Genomic DNA, 17,498 nt, shown 5'->3' on the forward strand with positions numbered 1-17,498 from the left:
ATGGAACAGGTGATCTGTTCTCATGCCAGGACTCTTGATTTGTGCTGTTCGTTTGCTAGCATAAGTACCCAAGTCTGGGTGATAGTTCCGTGGTCATCTGCTTTTCCCCAATGATGTATTAATGGATGAAGCATGAGATCTGTAAAACACTGGGTTCTGCCCCCAGGAAGGATCCACTGTCCATACTTGTTTCTGGAGGATGCCATTCTTGCCCATCACCCAGCCTATCCCACCCAGCTCCGCATGACCTGAGTGTCCTGTGGGTGCTCAGCTGCCATCCACGTGAAGTTTGGAGCCCCTAATAAAAGATGACAGTGGAACAGAAACTTGCTCAAGTCTCGGGGTGTGTCTGACTTGGTTTAATAAGAAGGTAGTTATTTAAACCTACCAAATGAGGGCGCTGTTCTGGAGCCTCAGATAAAGGCCAGCTGTCCCTGGGGAACCTTATGCTTCTCTGATGAGTCAGGACAAGCGGCTCAGACCCCTATGCCACTGCAAGGTCTCTCTGAGGGCTCCCCAAAGTGAGAAACACTAAAGCTTTGATGGGAAGGGCGGTAAGTAGGGGGAGCTGCTGACTTCTTTTACCTCACCCCATGCCTGGTGATTGAGGGCGAAGGAATGTGTTGCAAGGCTTTGGGAGAGGATAGTGTTGTTCTTGACATTTGGAAACAGAGGTCCACTCTCAGACATCCAAAGCAACTGGGAGAAACTGTTTACTCGAACTTCCAAGCAGGTGCGAATGGGTGAGACATAAGGTTCCAGATTCAGTCAGTTCCTGGCTCTTTGCATAACCTCCCTTCCCCTCACCTCCCCTCTCCTCCCCTCCCCTCCCCTCCCCTCCACTTCCCTAGACTTGGGCTTCCACTCATGGCAACCAACTCCTGTGACCCAGAAACGAGCTCCCCTCTCTATTCTGCTGGGTTAGAGATGTCCGGGGAAAGTTTAGGAAGCACTCCGAGCCCAGGAATCCTAGGGGCTTGTGGGTGAGTGAACTAAATCCCCTTGTGGTGAATTCTACCTGCAATTGTTTCATACAGTCTGGCATTCTGTGTCCCTCTGGGTGAGAAAGGACAATCAGACTGGGAAGTTGCGGAGGGACAGGGCTGTTCATAGGCTTGACCTCAGAGCCTCTGGGAGATATCCAAGCAGCTGCAGAGCCAGGTTGGTGGTGCCTTTGCGGCTCCTGAGCCCTTTGCACTCCATCTTGCTTCCCCTGAAGGATCTGACTCCTGCCTCAGAGCTGAGAGTCCTGCTGTGAACAGACTTAGCTGCTCTCTTATCCCATGGCTGATGGGCCTCAAGGGTCACTGACCACAAGGAGAAACTTTCTCTTTGCAGAGCAGTGACCTTGTGGACTAGAAGCTGAGGGAAGTAAATTGCCCCACACTTTGCCTGCTGCTTGAGGAAAGTGGGAGTGGAGGGATGGGAGGGGTGGCGGGCTCCGATGGTGAAAGTCAAGCCTTGGCTTTGCCACTTTCCAGCTCTGTGGCTTTGGCAAAGTCATTATTTAAAATGCCTTATATATTCATATATTTTTTATAAAGTAGAATATAAATCTCTTAAATCTCACCAGGCTGCTCAGAGCCCTTCCAGTTATGAAGTTCTGTGATCTGGGAACTTGCAAACCTGGAATCAATAGAAACGGGACTGCCACTGCCCGTGCTGATCAAAAATATAGTTCTCTGGGAGAACGTTCTGGATCTGGCTGGATTTGATACCATGCTGTCATCAGATGAAGTGAAAAGAAAACATTTTAAAAAGAAAAAGAAAGAAAAAGTTTTAGTTCTGAGATGAGAATAGGAGAGGGAACCGGTTTATCACCACAAGGTAACTGACTAAGTACGGTGGCTTGGAAGGCTTTCCTGGGAAAGGAAAGATGTCCATTCTCGTATTTATCCTGGCGTCTGACACCATCTGCCAGCATCACTTCCTTCCATCTTCAGTCAACAAATATTTATCAGGATTCTATCATGAAGTCAAGCATCTACCACGTGCTTATCCTTATCACATTAATGTTTTATTATGGTGAAATATACATAATATAAAATTTACCATTTTAACCATTTAAGTGTACTGTTTAATAATGTAAGGCATAGTCACATCATTGTGCAAGTAAACTCCCAAACTTGATCTTGCAAAACTGAAATTCTATATCCATTAAACAACTCCCTGTTTCCCCTCCCCCAACCCCCGGCAGCCTCTATTCTACTCTCTGTTTCTGTGAATTTGACTACTTCAGATACCTCGTAAAAGCAGAATTGTGTTTGTCTTTTTGAGACTGGCTTATTTCACTTAACACAATGTCCTCGAGGTTCACCCATGTTGTAGCATGTATTAGAATTTCCTTCCTTTTTTAAGGCTAAATAATATCCTATCACTTTTCAAAAGAAAAGTTGCTTGAAATCTTATTTTTCTGACAAACTGTTAGCCAACGGTGTGTGTGTGTAGGGGGTGTGCCTCGGCAGAAGAACCACAGCTGAGGAGGAGTTGGGTCCCAAGGCTTCCCCCCTTCCAGGTTGCTCCTGTCTGGCCTAGTGTTAAGGAATGCTTTGGTGTTATTCTCCCTTCTTCCCAGCAGATGGCAGCATGCTCTGGGCTGGGCCTGCAAATTCCGGTGGGAAAGGGAGCCGAAGCTACTGGAGAAAAGGGATGGCTTTGTGAGGGCTGCCGAGGTTTTGCATTATGGTGTTGCATCTCCCAGTTGTTCTCTCCTTTAAGAAAGGAAACAAAGGCCTTCATTTATTTAGTCTTGTATATCAACGCTTTCACTTTGATTTATCTTTTTTGTTCTCACAATATCCCTCTCCTTGATTTATAGATAAATGGAATCCATAGAGGTTAAGGGATTTGCCCAATGTCACACAGCTTCTAAGTGGAGAATCAGGTATTTGAGTTCAAGGCCAATGTTCTTTCTAGCATATGCAAATAATTATATATGAATATGTAAATTATTTATGAATCTTTTAAATAAGTTCCCTCCCTTCCACAAATATATTTAACTCCACTATGTTATAGGCCCCAAGAATCTCCACTGAGATATTTTCTTTTTTTTTTTTTTTTTTTTTTTTTTTCAGCAGCAAAGCGAGGCGTTTATTCACGAGTCTGCAGAGTTGGGCGCAGAGCCAGACAGGGGGAGATATTTTCTATTATAGGTTCTTAGGAGGTAGACTCAGCTGCTTGGTAACTGAGAGTTTCCAGAGTGTTCTTCCTCTGGAGATTTGGCTAGTCCACTGCAGTGTGACTTTCTCACAGATGGAGAGTCATGGGTGAGGTATGTATCACAGTCACAACTTGAGCATGTTGTTCTGCAGGCCTTTGGCGACTCCATTCCCCAGTTATTTCACTTCTATTTCCCATTTCATTATGCACACGAGTGATTTAAGATGAAAATCTGTGATTAATCAAGTCTAAAAGAGCTCCTTCAATGACTGACAGCAAAATAAAAATTCTGAGTGAAAGCATGATGTCATAGTCTAATTGGCAGCATTTTTAATTTCTTAGTGTTACATAAAATAATAGTGTGCCTTATACTCAATGATGTCTTAAGTTGGTTATGTAGTAGGTGCCAAGCACTGTTCTAGTGACATGGATAGGAGAGTGAACAAGAGTCAAAACCCTGGTTGTTTGTGCAGGTTGACTGTGAAGAGAGTCCTTTACATCATTCAGGGACCTATGTGACAGCCACTCTTCTGTCATCAACCTAGGCTTCCAAGGTTGCCCTGGGGTCATAGTCTTCAGCCATCAGAAATTTCTTTCCCCTCTTCATTGTCCCTGGAAGTGGCCCAGGGCACCTTTGTTCTCATTTAATTGGCTGAAACTCAGTCACATGGCCACATTCCACTCCAAGAGATTCTGGGAAATGTAGTCTGGCTGACTGTCCAGGAAAAAAGGTAAATATTGATGCTGATATGCTGTCTGCAGTCTGTGCCACATAGTGTAAGCAACACTGTGGAGGTGGTGGAAAGTCCCAGCAGCCCAGAGCCTCCCCAAAGAAAAGAAACCAAAAACACCAACCTGTCCATCCTGTCACTGTTTCTGGGGATGCTGTCCTGAATATCAGACACATCACTGAATAGGAAGATGTATACAATAGAATTTTAACCCCATGGGTTAATATTAACCCCAAGAACTGGGGAATCTACTACTGGCTCTCTCTCTCTGCTTATCTTAGCTTTTCTTTGTGTGTTGACCTTGCTCTGTTCCACTGTGAACATCGGGAGAGGACCTGGCCATGGGCAGCCCCAGCTTGGCACCTCACAGGAAAGAGGGCACTCCTTTCTTGAGGTTCCCTGTATTCATCCCAGGGAATAAATTGGTCCTGCAGCTCAGGTCATATGCCCACCACTTGGCTGAATCACTGTTGTGGGTGGGGAGAATGTGGATCTATAACTGCCCAGGCAATCCACTGCTACTGGGAAGAAAATGTGCAGAGGGTGGATATGGAGGCATGTGTGTGCGCGTGTGCATGCGCATGTATGTGCAATCCGCGAGGACTGGGGTGAGTGATGTTGAGGAGCAGTGGCAGTAGCCAGACAACATCTTCCCCAGGCTCCAGCTGCTTCCTGAAGGTTGGTGAGTGGTCGTTGTGGTGGCAACAGCCTGATGGGAGGGTCTTAAGGAAAAGAGTGATGCTGAAATGTTTGCAATGTTTTTTTTGTTTGTTTGTTTGTTTTGAAGATTTTATTTATTTAATTTTAGAGAGAGGGGAAGGGAGGGGAGAAAGAAAGGGAGAGAAACATTGATGTGCAAGAGAAACATTGATTGGTTGCCTCTTGCACGCCCCAGGCCAGAGGCCTGGCCCACAACTCAGGCATGACTAGGAATCAAACCAGTGACCTTTTGGTTTGCGGGACAACAGCCAGGACTTGAATGATATTTGCCTGTAGATGAGTCGTCTCTTGCTAGGAGCCAAAGAACGGCCAAGCCCAGCTATTTGGGCCTGTCCCACTCTGAGCAGAGGGGTGTGGGGTTGAGGTTGGGTCTCCCTGAGATCGCAAGTAGGGCTGGCGCCAGCTCTGCCTTCCAGCCGAGTTGATCAGAGACAAAACCTCGGGGGATTCACGGGATAATTAACAATGAGAAAAACGTCCAGAAATGCTCCAGCAGTGCTCCCAACGCCACAGGAAAGGGACACCATCAGTGTGAGATTCCAGGCTCTCGTCTGCCTTGTGAGGGAAACTGCGACAAGCGGTCCTCGCAGGAATCTGGCCTCTTGGTGTCTACAGACTGCAGAGGCGGAGCTCCGGAGAGGCGGCCAGGTGCTTGCTTTCCTCGTCTCCCCCATGGAGGCACCCGGTGGTCCGCCAGGGGGCGCCACACTCCCTTCCCCAACCGCTTGGCTTCCTGCCCAGGGTCCTTATCTGCCTCGTGTAGCTGAAGTGACCTTCCTATATTCAGTGAGGTGCCACCTCTCAACCTAATGCACCCTCAGAATTCAAAAACAGAATAAGAAAAAACATAACTCTGTCACTATTAAATTTTGTGCCTCTCTCCACAACAAGGCAGGCAATGTTAGCACAGAGCCTGGCACTCCTAATGCTTGTGGAACTGAGTCACCGTAGCACAAGTGAGGAGGTCCATTTGCAGGGGCGACTCTCAAACAGCGATGCGTGACAAAGCGGGACTGGAAGTGTACGTTCTTCTGGGAGGGGGTAGGGTGTCAGCATGTGGACCAGATAGAGCAGAGTTTGAAAATACATCCAATATTCTAATGTAACTTAAATTGAAAATAAGAAGAATCCAGCATTTTTGTCATCAACCACAGATAGCAGTAAAGCTTCACTGAATCTTTGTGGGTGGGCTATGAGTTTTAAAATGCTGTGAATCAAGGCCTACGAGATTGTTCGCTGTAAATTCCTTGGTTTGGAAGGATGAAGTCTGTCCTGAAGGATACAGTTGGTCCTTGAGACAGTGACCACAGCTTGGCCTATCACAGAAAGAACTACTGCTCCCTGGGGCTGGAAGCCTGAGAATGAGGTGGGGCAGATCTTGAAGATTTGGGTCCCAGTAAATCTTACTAAGGAGACCGATGACCAATGTGGGAACACCATCTGTGATCTAAATGGTGTGTTGTCCTGGCAGAATGGTTCATGCAGGACAGTAAAAGGAGAGGCACAGGACTGTCAGGAGAGTGGCTGACTATTCCCATGCAAATGAGAATTCAGGGCTCCCAAGACACCCAGAGAGAAAGAGATGGATGAGAAGGGCATGGGACGCAATCACCCTGCAGTTGTGATGGAGCAATAGATGATGCCCCGTGAGGTTGACCAGTACCCTCTGGTCTCATTCTTTTTACAAGGAAAGCTTCTGGTTCCTCCCAGTGTCCCTTGAGTGGATTTATGCCAGGTCAGAAGGATGTGTGCTTTGTGCAATTGAGCGTGAGTTTCTGTTGTGAAGAATGCATTGACATCTGGACTGGGGGCTGACTGGCGTGAACCTCTCTCCCCAGGTGGATCAGTTTCTGGAAGGGTTTTTGGGACTGTGGAGTCAAGGGCCAGGCTGGGTGTTGTGGTGACTCCACCAAGTTGTGGATAATGCCAGGTGCCTGGATGGAGGAGGCCATGGGGACTCTTCTGAAACAAGCATGCTAAGCACATACAACCATCTCTCTACAGTGCTGAACCTGTTCCAGATTGTCATCGCTTGTTGCTCAGGGTGTTGCAGGAGTATGTTTTGTTCCCAGCAAGCATTTAGCAGCTTGCAGGCAGGGGCTGTACTTCATACACTGTGTGCCCCTCCTGGGGGCTGCTGCAGCCAGGACACTGTGCTTGCTGTCCATCTCCAGGCCAGTGGAAGCTTACTGTAACAGGGACCGATGGCCCCAGCCATGTGGCGAGGCTCCTTGCTGTTGATAGCACACTTTTGCCTCCACTGTCTCAGCTTACCCTCCTCCACTCACCAGCCACCTCATGAAGAAACAGAGGCTGGTGCTTTTATAGTTTCCATTTTAAAGATGAAAAAACAGACGCCAGAGAGTGCTGGCTTCGAGAGGAGCTTGAAATCCCACCCTGCCTAGCCCTAAGGCATAGAAAGATGCCAGGAGTGATGACCACTCTAGGCCTACATGGGGGGAGGGAGGGTGCTTCCTCGGGCCCTTCTCCCTCCCAGGACTTCCCTCCCAGAGTGAGTATGAGGTGTGTGGGTTGGGCCTGCTCTGCCTGGATCTTGGACAGGAATTCTTGCTCACTTTTCCTTAACATGTTTTTCTGGGACTCACTTTTCATTAAATAGTTTTGTGGATTCAAGAGAAGAAAAACAGGCTCCTTATATGAAGTCTCAGCCTACATGAAAGAGTTTCTTAGAAAGGGCAGCTTGGTCCACTGGGACAAATAAGCTTCGGAAATAAAGAGTTTGCATTTATTCCCCCCCTGTGATAGGATAGGGTTAGAGGATACAGGGTCTCTGGTCAGATACTGTTACCTTGTCCTTACCCTCCTCACACCACACACTAGTGACCCGTCCACGGTCCCACAGCCACAAAAGGTAGAACTGGGACTGGAATCTGGCCTTTGGACCCAAGTCTCTGTCTCTTCTAATCCTGAGACAATGTCAAGCCCTGATGGGGTCATGGAGGGGAGTAGGGGGTATGTTCCTCTAGCCTTGAACATTATGTGAGCACTTTGCACACTGATTCTGGGTTCCTACCTGAGCCCCACACTCAGTTGTTGACTCTCCTGCAGCTGCCTGGGTGGCTATCACACGAGGCAGCTCCCACTATCAATCTGACCACAGCTCTTCCCCCAGAGCTTGTTACCCAGCATGAGCTAAAGTCCCTGGGAGCACCTAAGACTGCTTGAAGCAGGAAATTATTCTGTATCTAACTTTCCTTCCCATTCCTCTCCCTCCCTCCCTGTCCTCCTTCCTTTCATCTTTCCTTCCCTCCCCCTTCCCTCCTATCCATTCAAATCTGAGCATATGCACCCCCCCCCACATGCTATCTACTGTCTCCTGTAGGATAAAAGCATCAGAAACCAAATACTTCCCCTGAGTTGTGAGACATGCTGAATTATTCATAGACCCAATCCATTGCAAATTTCAGAGTGATTTTTCTTTAAGGTTGTGGCTGTGAGGCTATGGGATGAAAGGATTAATGAACATACCTACCGTGTCTCCCCCAAAATAAGACAGTGTCTTATATTCATTTTTGCTCCTAAAGCCGTGCTGGGTCTTATTTCCAGGGGATGTCTTATTTTTCCATGAACAATAATTCACATTTATTGCTGAACAAAAAAATCAACATTTATTAATATACCGTAGTCATGTCATCACAAACATCAGCATAACCAGCCAAACTCTGAGTTCATTAAGAATTTGGGGGGAGCTGCAGCAATGACTGCTGCTAGGTCTTATTTTCAGGGGAGGCCTTATATTTCTAAGCTTGAAAAAAATTGCACTAGGTCTTATTTTGGGGGGGATGTCTTATTTTTCAGGGAAACAGGGTAACACTCATGGAGGTTAGAAATGCTGTCAGCAGTCAGAGACAGTCCAGGGTCTCCTTTTCATGAGGTCCTAGGCCAAGCACAGTGAAGAGAAATTCTCTGTGCAGAGACTCACACAACCTTGGCCTTGCATGGATGGACTTCTGGTCTTCCTGAATTCTTCAATCGGTGGATTGATGAATTAAACACACCAGCAGAGAGCTGGCCTCCCCCAACTTCTTCACCTGTGTGGACTCCATCTTTTTCTTTGTTGGACCATTGAGCAGGGAATCAGGGTACCCAGAGTTTTCTGACAGAGACACTAGCTGAAGGTGGTGAGCTTCCCAGTCCTGAAAGTATTCAAGGTGGCAATGATGAGCAACCATCAAGGCACACTGTGGGAGGGGGTCCTTCTTTTGGTGGGGGTTGGACTAGCTGTCTGTGGATGACCATTCAAAGCCATCCTGTGGATCAATTTGGGGATCAAGATCATCCTCACATCTGAGCATCCTGAGAATCTAGAATTCAACTACTAAAAATAATTTGGTCTTAAAGCAAAATCTGAACTTTGATTCTCTTAGACTCAAAAATGGTTGGCTTTATCAGATGTGGCTTTTTGGATCCACCTGCCAAATATTATCAATCCTCTCCCTGCCTCCTAGTCTTCATTTACTCCCTGCAGTGTCCCACTGTTGGCACCATTCTGCTGGTGACTCCTGGAGTCTCCCGTAGCCTTGCCTACCTTCTAGGTGGTTCTACAGAGAGAAAGTGGAGCCTTGTGGAGAGACCAGCAGGTATGGAGCTGAGTGGACATAGATTAATATCTTGGCTTCACCATTATAGTTGTGTGACCTTGAAAAAATCACCTAACCTCTTTGACCTTCACTTTTCTCTTCTGTAAGATGAAAATGGTAACACATTACTTATAGGAGTATGAGGTTTAAATGAAATGATGTAGATAAGGTACTTAGTATAGTGCATAGCATATCCCTCCCAAGTCCATTGTACATACTCTCTTTGGTCTTTTCCCTTGACTCTGGTATATGTTATTCCATAGACCATTCTCTCCTTGCTGTGACAGAGCCTTATAATTGTCCACCAGTGTCCATTCTCCCCCTTGTAGTTTTAGCTTGACAGATGGCTACTTAGCCAGAGGCTCTATTCTCCAGCCTTGTTGGCAGTGTCAGGAACAAGGAAGCTGCTGACTCTCAAACCAGTAGGAAATAATTTACAGCTAAGACCAATTCTGTAATTGACTTGTGAATCAGGGGGTTGGTCTCTGAGTCAACAATAAAACAAAGGGAGCTAGTGACAGACCTGGTACTTAGTACCCCACACCTGTTACCTATTACCCCTAGACAATCGAGCTAGATTGTAACTCCAGAGTATTCCATTAATGAAGAAATGGGGAGGGACTACTTTGTGTTAGGGATAAAACCAGTTGGTTCTTGCTGCTTCGGTGCACACGCCCCTGGCTGGCTGTGCACTCGATTCTGCAGACTCGTGAATAAACACCTCACTTTGCTGCTGAAGTCCTGTGTCCCGGCGTTTTATTGTGAGCGTTTCTCACAGCAGCCAGAAGTGGCCATCTGACTAAATTCTGGCCAAGGAAATGGAAGCAAAAGTGATGTACGCAACTCTCATAGAGGAAATGGTTGGCCTTCCATAGCCTCCTTTCTCCTGGAATGTAGAGATGGTGCCGGTGGGTTAGTTTTGATCATGCAAATAAGGAAAACACCATAGAAGAAGGCAGGGAAAGATAGAATGGAGCTGAACTCCGGACAGCCTTGTGCCATGGGGCCATCTACTTAGCCTGGACCTCCTGCCTGTCTGTGGACTATAACGCAAGAAAAAAGAAATAAGCCTCCTCCCAGCCTTCTGCTCATCCCTTGGCCCTCAGCTTAGACATCTTTCTCCCTAGGAAGCTGTCTCTGTCCCTCCCAGGGCCAGCACTACCTGTGAGCTTTATCCCATCCTCACTGGAGCACGTATCACAGGGTCTTATAAAGACTTTTTGGCTTGTTTGCGACCCCCACCAGACAGTACGCCTTGAGTCAGGGACCACAATCTCACCTGCCTTCTTTTCTTAGGATCTGGAATATGTAGCAATCAGTAAATGTTGAATAAATCAATGGTAGTACCACACACTTGCAAACTGCCTTGGTTCTTGCCTAAAAGGATCTTAAGCACTTCCACCTCCTTAATCCCAAGCAAAAACTGAAGAACAATTCCCATTCTTCTTTCCCTTCCCCCAGACACCAGAAGGTCTTCCTTCCACATGCAGTCTGCTAGGCCAGGCTCCTAAAGAAGTGCTCCTGGAGGGGACACAGCCCAGCACCCGACCCTAGTCGTAAGACCCCTGTTGTCGGGAGGCCCCACCCAATGTGAGACCTGGTAATGTTTTAAGTCTGTGAGGTGTAGCAGGAGTTACCCTCACTAGATTATTTTTGCCTTGAACACCTGGGCAAAAATAGAATCTCTTGATAAATGGTGAGGGGTTGGGGGGTGGGGGTGGGGAATCCGCACATTAAATTTAATTAGAAAAGGTGTGCAAACTCCTTTATAAGTTGTTTTAAATTCATATACAGCTATAGAGGTCTGTTTACAAATATGGGGTGGGGCAGCTTGGTGACTTTCTCCGGTCACTGTGTAGAGGGAACTTACACCGTCCAATGGACCGAGGTCTTGGCAGCCAACTCTGAAAGCCAGGGATCTGGCCGCAAGCCAGTCTTTCCTTGAAGACACTTCCCAAGAGCATTTCCTTGGCAGCGGTTAGATGCTGCTGCTTTTTATTAGCACTTCCTTCTCTTTCGCCAGACCCTTCACTAGGGTTCTTTGTGCAGACAGCGGCTTTCCTTGAGGCCTGAAGGTTGAGAAGAGCTGTCTGCCTGCCTCCCCACCCATTAGCCTTAGCTTCAGGGACCGAATGTACAGCACCATCCACACTCCCAAACCAACCTCACACATGCCCAGCTGTGATGCCCCAGCTCAGGAGGCTCAGAAACCCTCTTGAGGGCTCAGTGGGCCCAGGACCCTCAGCATGGGGTGTAAGCAGGTCTGCAGGCGGTTGCGTTTGCCCCAGAGCAAACTCCTTATCTGTTAGCCTAAGCAGAATGAGACTGGTGCTTTTGGGGAGAAAGAGGCCACCACCTCAGAGCAGGGCATTCAACCCCCACATTTGTCTCAGGCATGTCCTCTACTGTGACAGGCAGATCATATGGTTGTTTAACTGTCTCTGGTCTTTGAGTCAGACTCTCTCCCATTTGTGGAGAGATCTAAAAGGCTGGGTTTTCTAGGCACAAACTCTGATGGGCCATGCTCAGATTTCCTCCCCAATGGAGCACGGGGAGGTGCGGTGGGAGGGGAGGCCACTCTCAAATAAGCCATCAAACAGGGCATCCTCTGGGGCCACTAATCCCCTCTGCTCACTCCTCATGGATTCACATTAGCTAATGATGCAAGATGACTGTTCCAAAGTTCATGTTCATCTTACTTGTTCAGGTGATGAAGCACATGGAAGTTATAAATCTTTGTGATCTTAAACTTTAAAATGCTCACTATATGTTGGTTTTAAGTGGTCATCATTTTATACTACATTCTAGTATAGCTCTCCAGAAACATGCACCAAGGTCTTAAGAAAAATCTAGAAGTGACAGTTTTATTTGACACAGGAGACAGCCTGGTCCTCAGTATAACCCAGGATGCCCTTGAGGGGGCTCTGTGATGCCTGTTTCACTACCTTCTTGATGTCATCGTGTTTGGCAGCTTTCTCCAGGTGGCAGGTCAAATCCACAATCAACACATTGGGGGTGGGGACACAGAAGGTCATGGCAGTGAGCTTACCATTCAGCTCAGGGATGACTTTTCCCACAGTCTTGGCAGCTCCAGTAGAAGCAGGGATGATGTTCAGGGCAGCCCCTCAGCCATCATGCCACAGCTTCCCAGAGGAGCCATCCATGGTCTTCTGGGTGGCAGTGATGGCATGGACTGTGGTCATGAGTTCCTCCATGATGCCAAAGCTGTCATGGATGACCTTGGCCAGGGGGCCAAGCAGTTGGTGGTGCAAGAAGCATTGCTGACAATCTTGAGGGAGTTGTCATACTTGTCATGGTTCACACCCATCGTAAACATTGGGGCATCCACAGAAGGGGCAGAGATGACGACCCCCTTGGATCCACCCTTCAAGTGAGCCCCAGTCTTCTCCATGGTAGTGAACTAGCCAGTGGACTCCCCACACATTCAGTACCAGCATCATTCCATTTGATATTGGTGGTATCTTGCTCCTGGAAGATGGCGATGAACTTTCCATTAATGACAAACTTCCTGTTATCAGCCTTGACTGTGCCTTTGAACTTGCCATGAGTAGAATCATACTGGAACATGTAGACCATATAGTTGAGGTCAAAGAAGGGGTCATTGATAGCGACAATGTCCACTTTGCCAGCATTGAAGCAGCCCGGTGTCCAGGTGCCCAATACAGCCAAACCCGTTCACTCCGACCTTCACCATTGTGTCTCAGGGTTGAGGCTGGCACTGCGCAGGAAGACGCGGCTGTTTGTTGAACAGGAGGAGCAGAGCTTAAACAGGTTTTTCTTAATTTGAATAAGCACATGTTATTTTCCTCAGTCCTAATAGCCACATGTTTTGTACAACCTCAACAGGCACATGTGGTGTACGTTGCTCTATTGCGCATGCTCTGAGGGTAGTGTTACCCTTCAGATAATTACATGTTGTCTGCCACACTGTACTGTGTATGCTGAGGGGTAGTTTTATTTCTCTGAGTCATTGCTCTACTGCTCATATTGTAAACATGGTTTCAGGTCCTGCTGTCCACAGTGATGGAGTGAGTGCCACAGGCTAGGAGACACTGTGGACCACCACGCAGCACAGAGGCCCAATGCCTTTTTAGTGAGCACCCAAACCACTAAGGCACTGCCAAGCCAGGTTGCCCCCAGGGCTCACCGTTTCCCTGGCCTTGGTGCCCATACCTCTGCTGCCTTCCCCTAAGGGCTAGAAGCCCAGTCTGGGCTGTGTGGCTTCACCTGCTTGTTCCTGCCCAAAGCCAGCTTGTATACAGCCAAAGAAGCCATCAACAAAGTGAAAGACAACCTTTGGAATGCGAAAAAACATTTGCAAAGCATATGTCTGATGAAGGCCAAAATATCCAAGATATAATAAAGACCTACAACTCAACAGCAAATCAAACAAAATAACCCAATTTTAAAAGTGGGCAAAGGACCTGAACAGCCATTTCTCCGAGGAAGACATAAGGAAGGCAACATGAAAATATGCTCAACATCACTCACTAGTCATTAGGGAAATGTTACTTAAAGCCACAATGCGGGCCTCCCAGTGCTTACCACAGGCTGTGTTTTCACACTGACTGTACAGAGAGAAGAGGCAGAGTAAACCCATCCCATATAAACCTCAGCCCAGGCCCTTTGCCTGGCCTGTATTGTGAATTGGGGGGACATGGAGAAAAAAAACAAACCCACAATGTGATATCACTGCACACCTTTTATTTTTATTTTTTAAATTGTATTTTATCGATCATGCTATTACAGTTGTTCTGATGTTTCCCCTTTGCCTCTCTCCACCCCCAGGCCCCTAGGGAATCCCCCCACCATTGTTCATATCCATGCATATAACTTCTTTGGCTTCTCCATTTCCTATGCTGTACTTGCATCCCCATGGCTATTCTGTAACTACCTATTTGTACTTCTTAATCCCCTCACCTCTTCACCCATTCCCCCACACTGCCTCCCATCTGGCAATCATCAAAATGCTCTCCATATCCATGATTCTGTCTCTGTTCATCTTGTTTGCTTAGATTGTTTTTTAGATTCAATTGTTGATAGATATGTATTTTTTGCCATTTTATTGTTCATAGTTTTTATCTTCTTTTTCTTAAATAAGTCCCTTTAACATTTCATACAATAATGGTTTAGTGATGATGAACTTCTTTAGTTTTTTATTGTCTGGGAAGCACTTTATCTGCCCTTCCATTCTAAATGATAGCTTTGTTGGGTAGACCAATCTTGGCTGTAGGTTCCTGCTTTTCATGGCTTTGAATATTTCTTGTCAATCCCTTCTAGACTGCAAAGTTTCTTTTCAGAAATTAGCTGATAGCCTTTTGGGAACTCCCCTATAGATAACTAATTTCTTTTCTCCTGCTGCTTTTATGATTCTCTCTTTATCTTTAATCTTTGGCATTTTAATTATGATGTGTCTTGGAGTGGGCCTCTTTGCATCCATCTTGTTTGGGACTCTGTGCTTCCTGGACTTGCAATGTCTATTTCCTTCACCAAATTAGGAAAGTTTCCTTTCACTATTTTTTCAAATAATTTCCAATTTCTTGCTCTTTTTCTTCTCCTTCTGGCACCCCTATGATGCAAATGTTGGACCTCTTGAAGTTGTCCCAGAGGCTGCTTATACTATCCTCATTTTCTTGGATTATTTTTTCTTCTTGTTGTTTTGATTGGTTGTTTTTTGCTTCCTAATGTTCTAAGGCATTGATCTGATTCTTGGCTTCATCTAGTCTACTGTTGTTTCCCTGCAAATTGTTCTTTATTTCAATCAGTGTATCCTTTGTTTCTGACTGGATCTCTCTTTTTTTTTTTTTTTTAATAAGGCCAAGCATTTAAATTTTGCACTAGAACTGCAAGTTGTGTAAGTGGTCCTATAATTTAGGAGACTAACATAACCCCGTATGACATAGAGTAGCCACAGCCATGAACTATTTACCCCAGAGCCAAAGCTTACATGCCTGTGGCATCCCTTGTCTACTCACTCTCTTTGTGTGGGAAGTGACCGTGGGAAGCAACCCAAAGGAGACATGCACTGCCCCACGCTGCAGCAAGAGCTGGTGTTGACGTCAGAGCAGACACTCAGCACTGACCCCATCAGAAGAATAAAGGGGAGCAGAGATGAGGGAGCCCTGGTGCTATTTGAAAATCCCAGGAGAATGGGAATAGGTAGGTCAAGGCTCCTTGAGTTTGGGTTTGCTTGATGCCCTGATGTATATCCTAATTCCGTTGGGGTTGAGAGACCTTAGTATCCCCTGTTTTGAAATCAAATCATTGACCCACCGAACGATTGAAGAGGGCTCTGTTTAAAAAGGTAGGGTGAAGGATGGGGATGGGTATAGTATAAGGAAAGCAGGGGGAAGCCCCTGGCTCCCACTAAAGGCTGCCCGCAGGTCTGTAGGTTCTGCTTCTCATTGAGTCATAAAGAATCTAAACCAAAGGGCAGAGTTGAGAAGGAAAATTGGTGCCACCTGGTTTGGCTCCTGTCTTCACCTCTGTTTCCAACTTGTGTCTTTGGCTTTCTCACTCATTTATAATTTTTCTTGATAACCCCTACACACTCCCAGCAACATGCTGTCTCCCAAGAAGCTTCTCTGTGTGTGCTGGGTCTCAAGCAGCCACTTCTGCTGTGCCTGACATTCTGCCCCATGGTTAATGTTGTCATTAAATATTAGGGAGGGAAAATAGAGATCCTGGTTCACATGCTCTGGCTGCAGTGAGATCAGCTGTGGCTGGGAGTGATATGCGTGGGAGGGGGGAGGCGACATCTGTGAGACACACCATCTGGACAGTACTTGAGATTTCTAAAGAAACTGTCCATCACAAAGCACTGGCAGCCTATTAAAAATCCGACGTTCTTTTTTTCTGGAGTCTCATGATTTTCCACCCTTTGTTCAGATGCAAATGATCTTTAAGAAGAAAGGAAGTCCAAGCTGCTCTGGAGTCAAGGTTTATGAATTATCATTGGTGGGCATCTGTAGACACATACTCAGTACTTCCCCAGGGTTTGGGGCATGTTAACCCCTGGACTGCCTTGCTGTTGGGGCAGAATTTTTGCATCCCCAGCTGCCCTCTGCTGTCTCTATGTTGTCTGCCCCCAGGACCATTCACTGCCTGGTTCTGAGCTGGCAGTCTGCAGCCCTGCATTGTCATGGAAACAGTTTTAGAAACATATTGTTGGGTTGTGGGCTTATTACCATGGGCTTATTACTACCACCTTGAAACAAGTGGGTTTGTAGAAAAGCCACAATGGAGGGAGAGAAAGGGCTTTTAGAGAGTGGAGCTGGTGCCAGGGTAATGGGCTGCTGTTTGTTTGCTGTTTGGTTCTCTGGACAGGCAGCGGTGCGCTGATCAACTTGCTTCCAGTGACTCTTGGGAGTGTGCATCAGACAGAAGGCCACCGCCTCTGCAGAAAAGTTTGCAGATTCTAGGGAAATGAACTGCGATGCAGCCCAGTCTCTGGGGGGAGACCAAATGAGCTCCCATTTAGATACACTAGCATAAATTTATGCTTCATGCAGGCAGAAAAGCTGCCCTTTGCCTGTGCATGCCAGCAGGCTGCCCTTGACCTGTCTGTGCCAGATCCTTAAGGGACATCTCTTCCCACATCAGACCTGGATGCCCCAGCCATCTGGGCATCTTTCTCCTACCCCTAGTTCCTGCAAGGGCTTCAGACAGCCCATTTAGGGCACCAGTTACCCTGTTGCCTGCTGTTTTGTAGGTCAAAAAACAGTTGAATATAAACAATTACATATTGTTCAGCCTAATTGAAAGTTTCAGGTCAATCTGGCATCTTGCTTTAGAATTAGATGATAAGAACATTGAAGAAAACCAGTAATAGATTTTTCACTTGCTCAAAAAATATAACCTAAATCATTCTAAATTCCAGAACTCTGTGTACATTTCAAGTCACCTTCCAAATGATGCACCTGCTACTAATCACTCCCTCAAGGTTACGAAAATGACTGCCTTTCCCTTGAGCTTTGTATATGTTTTCTGCTACTTGATGCAGGGACTAGATCAGAGAGAGAAGAGATACACCAAAAGCACCTTCAAATGGATTCCAAGGACTTGTTAACTGATTTAATCACAAGCACAAGAAACTATGTTTTTGATACTTGTACATTCCTTTTTGCTAGGAGCTTTGGTGACTTCTAGAACACCCCTGCGGTTAGCTCGCCTACCATTCTGTATGAGTAACTGACACCTGTAGATGGTGAACACATTTTGAGTTGGGACCTAAAGAGCAACTGTCAGCTTCTAAGGCACCTGCTCT

General features: G+C 46.5%; 1 non-coding gene and 1 pseudogene across 1 annotated transcript; one reads left to right on the top strand and one right to left on the bottom strand.

The window, feature by feature from the left end:
- Nucleotides 1–12,075: 12,075 nt before the first annotated feature.
- On the bottom strand, nt 12,076–12,926 carry LOC150016973 (glyceraldehyde-3-phosphate dehydrogenase pseudogene; annotated as a pseudogene).
- An 834-nt stretch (nt 12,927–13,760) lies between these two features.
- Nucleotides 13,761–13,893, top strand: LOC150016974 (small nucleolar RNA SNORA51). Its single transcript, XR_016510355.1, has one exon. It is a non-coding gene; the product is annotated as a small nucleolar RNA SNORA51 (small nucleolar RNA).
- Nucleotides 13,894–17,498: the final 3,605 nt, after the last annotated feature.

The sequence above is a fragment of the Furipterus horrens genome, unplaced genomic scaffold (genome assembly GCF_987537825.1).
Source record: "Furipterus horrens unplaced genomic scaffold, mFurHor1.1.pri manual_scaffold_3, whole genome shotgun sequence".
In the NCBI taxonomy this organism is placed as follows: Eukaryota; Metazoa; Chordata; class Mammalia; order Chiroptera; family Furipteridae; genus Furipterus; species Furipterus horrens.